The sequence below is a fragment of the Rutidosis leptorrhynchoides genome, chromosome 10 (assembly GCF_046630445.1).
Source record: "Rutidosis leptorrhynchoides isolate AG116_Rl617_1_P2 chromosome 10, CSIRO_AGI_Rlap_v1, whole genome shotgun sequence".
In the NCBI taxonomy this organism is placed as follows: Eukaryota; Viridiplantae; Streptophyta; class Magnoliopsida; order Asterales; family Asteraceae; genus Rutidosis; species Rutidosis leptorrhynchoides.
This window is the reverse complement of record NC_092342.1, coordinates 176,282,676-176,286,900: the sequence shown is the minus strand read 5'-3', so window position 1 is coordinate 176,286,900 and position 4,225 is coordinate 176,282,676.

The following is a 4,225-nucleotide window of genomic DNA, read 5'->3' as shown; positions in this document are numbered from 1 at the left end:
ATTGTGGTTGTAATTGTTGTTGTTATTGTACTGGTGACTCTTGTCACCGTTTTCCTCCCACTTCCTCTTAAGTTGTTTCGTGTTGGCTTCTTCGGCCGCCTACTCTTTAATTCTTCCCTCAATCTAATTTATGAGTTTATGAGCCATTCGACTTGCCTTCTGTATAGAAGCGGGCTCGTGTGAACTCACATCTTCTTGAATTCTTACTGGTAACCCTTTTATAAATGCGTCGATCTTCTCTTCTTCATCTTCGAATGCTCCCGGACACAATAGGCATAACTCTGTGAATCGTCGTTCATATGTGGTAACGTCGAACCCTTGTGTTCGTAACTCTTTAAGTTCTGCCTTGAGTTTATTTACTTCGTTCCAAGGACGGTACTGCTCGTTCATCAATTGCTTGAATGCCGACCACGGTAGTGCGTAAGCAGCATTTTGTCCTACCTGTTCAAGATAGGTGTTCCACCACATTAACGCAGTACCTGTGAAGGTATGCGTAGCGTACTTAACTTTGTCCTCTTCAGTACACTTACTTATGACAAACACCAATTCGACTTTCTCAGTCCACCGTTTCAATCCAATTGGTCCTTTGGTTCCATCAAATTCCAAAGGTTTGCAGGCAGTGAATTCTTTGTAGGAGCATCCTACACAATTTCTTGTGCCGTTAGCTGCATTGCTAGATTTAGCGTTATTGTTGGTATGTAGCGCAGCTTGCACTGCGACTATGTTTGCAGCAAGAAAGGTACGAAATTCCTCTTCGCTCATATTCATGGTGTGTAGAGTAGTCGGTGCCATTTCCTTCAAAATAGCGAACTGAATCGAGTTAATCATACAGAATATTAAGAGTAGTCAGTAGTATTTCGTAGCATAATATGAACTCATTTATAAAAGCTTTTTCTTCATATTAGCGTTTTATAAGTTCAAATTCGGGTACTACCTACCCGTGAAGGTCATACTTAGTAGCTAATATACAATTCAACTACTACAATTCCATATGAAAAACTGATTATAATAATATATCACATACAAATATTCTTCAAACTTACAACTTCGCTATATTACATATAACATGAAATATAGTACACTTTGATACAGGACAGTTTTGAAGATAAATCTAGTTAATACGCAAGTTGTTCAGCAAAGAAAATAAAGACACGTAATTCATAAGTCCAGAAACAAGTCATGCATTTTGGTTTTACTAAGACGACTTCCCATCCTTGGTCTTGTGGAAAATAACCGTTATGACCATTGGCTAGGCAGCATGTTGTAATGTCGTCAAAAGGACGAGGGTTTCGTAAAGTCCAACAGCCCCGTAATAATCTAAAAACCCTGTTTCTCACCCCAACCACTGAATCCGTCACTTGTGGGAAGGTTTTATTTAAAAGATACAATCCGATGTTCTTTTTCTCACTTTGGTAAGAAGCGAACATCACTAACCCGTAAGCATAACATGCTTCTTTATGTTACATGTTAGAAGCTCTTTCTAATTCATGAAATCCTATGTTGGGATAAGTTGAGTCAAAATAGGTTCTTAACCCGTAGCGTAAAATTGCATTTGGGTTCCCCGCATTTAACGCTTTAAAGAAAACACGGCGTAACTTATGGTCTCCCCAATACGATATACCCCACCTATCAAAGAAAAGCCTTTTATAAACTAAGGCATTTCTGGAAAGTCTTTCAAATGTTTGACAAGTTAATTTCGCCATAACTAAATGTGCTGATGAATTCTGACCGACTCTAGACAAGATTTCCTCAATCATATCCTCTGGTAGGTCTTCTAAAATATTCGGTTGTCTACCCTTAACGTCCATTTTGTTTTTATACTGTAAAATAGACAAAGATTAGATTCGTAAAAGATAATTAACAAACAATACAAGCAATTTTTACATAGAACATAAAAGTACAAGCACACTACAATACATATAATACACAACATGATTACAACCCTCTAATCTGAATCACTGGTTTCTTCTTCTTCGGACTTGATTCGTTTTCCTAATTTTCTAGGAAAATATGGTGTTCCTCTAATACGAGCCGTCGTTTTCCACAATGGTTTAGAGGTTCCCCGATCATTGTTACATTTTAGGAAATACGGATGTTGTCGATACATATAAAGTTCATCGGGGTTGGAATCGGGTTTCTCTATTTTTATACATTTTCCCTTATTATTTTCTTTCGCTTTTTTAAATTGGGTCGAGGTATTTTCTATAACATCATCGGAATCCTCATCAGGATCCAATTCATCGGAAAATTGGTAATCTTCCCAATATTTTGCTTCCTCGGCGGAAATACCATTGACCATTATTAACTTTGGTCCGTTGGTTGAGGATTTCCTTTTATTTAATCAATTTACCATAGGTATCAATATTCCTTCCTCCGGAACCTCTTCTTCTTCCGGTTCCTCCTCTTCCGGTTCCTCTTCTTCCGGTTCCTCCTCTTCCGGTTCCTCCTCTTCCGGTTCCTCTTCTTCCTGTTCCTCTTCGGGAATTTTTGAATCTTCCCAAAATATATTAGACTCTTCATTATTATTAGGTAAATCGATGGGATTTGTACTAGTGGTAGACATCTATCACACAATATCAAACATATTAAGAGATTAATATATCACATAATATTTACATGTTAATAATATATAGTTTCCAACAAAAAAAATGTTAAGCAATCGTTTTTGAAGAAAAACACGGTCGAAGTCCAGACTCACTAATGCATCCAAACAAACTCGGTAAGACACACTAATGCAATTTTCCGGTTCTCTAAGACCAACGCTCTGATACCAACTGAAATGTCCCATTCATATTGATTATAAATGTTCCATATTAATTGATTTCGTCGCAAGGTTTTGACCTCTATATGAGACGTTTTTCAAAGACTGCATTCATTTTTAAAATAACCATAACCTTTATTTTATCTATAAAGGTTTAAAAAGCATTATGTAGATTATCAAATAATGATAATCTAAAATATACCGTTTACACACGACCATTACATAATGGTTTACAATAAGAATATATTACATCAAAAATAAGTTTCTTAAATGCAGTTTTTACATAATATCATACAAGCATGGACTCCAAATCTTGTCCTTATTTTAGTATGCAACGGCGGAAGCTCTTAATAATCACCTGAGAATAAACATGCTTAAAACATCAACAAAAATGTTGGTGACTTATAGGTTTAACCTATATATTATCAAATTATAATAATAGACCACAAGATTTCATATTTCAATATACATCCCATACATAGAGATAAAAATCATTCATATGGTGAACACCTGGTAACCGACATTAACAAGATGCATATAAGAATATCCCCTATCATTTCGGGAAATCCTTCGGAGATGATAAAAACGAATTCGAAGTACTAAAGCATCTGGTACTTTGGATGGGGTTCGTTAGGCCCAATAGATCTATCTTTAGGATTCGCGTCAATTAGTAGATCGGTTTACTAATTCTTAGGTTACCAAGCAAAAGGGGCATATTCGGCTTCGATCATTCACCCATATAATGTAGTTTCATTTACTTGTGTCTATTTCTTAAAACGTTTATAAAACAGCATGTATTCTCATCCCAAAATATTAGATTTTAAAAGTGGGACTATAACTCACTTTCACAGATTTTTACTTCGTCGGGAAGTAAGACTTGGCCACTGGTCGATTCACAAACCTATAACAAATATGTACATATATATCAAAGTATGTTCAAAATATATTTACAACATTTTTAATACATTTTGATGTTTTAAGTTTATTAAGTCAGCTGTCCTCGTTAGTAACCTACAACTAGTTGTCAAAAGTTAGATGTACAGAAATAAATTGAAATATATTATCTCGAATCAATCCCCAACCCTGTGTATACATGTCTCAGGCTAGATCACAACTCAAAGTATATATATTTTTGGAATCAACCTCAACCCTGTATAGCTAACTCCAACATTATTGCATATAGAGTGTCTATGGTTGTTCCAAATAATATATATACATGGGTCGATATGATATGTCAAAACATTTGCATACGTGTCTATGGTATCCCAAGATTACATAATATATTAGAATACATGTATAATACAATATAAGTTAGCTAGGATATGATTTGTATAGAATTGTTACAATATTTCTCGTAGCTACAACAATAAAAAAATATCCAATCTTGTTTTACCCATAACTTCTTCGTTTTAAATCCGTTTTGAGTGAATCAAATTGCTATGGTTTCATATTGAACTCTATTTT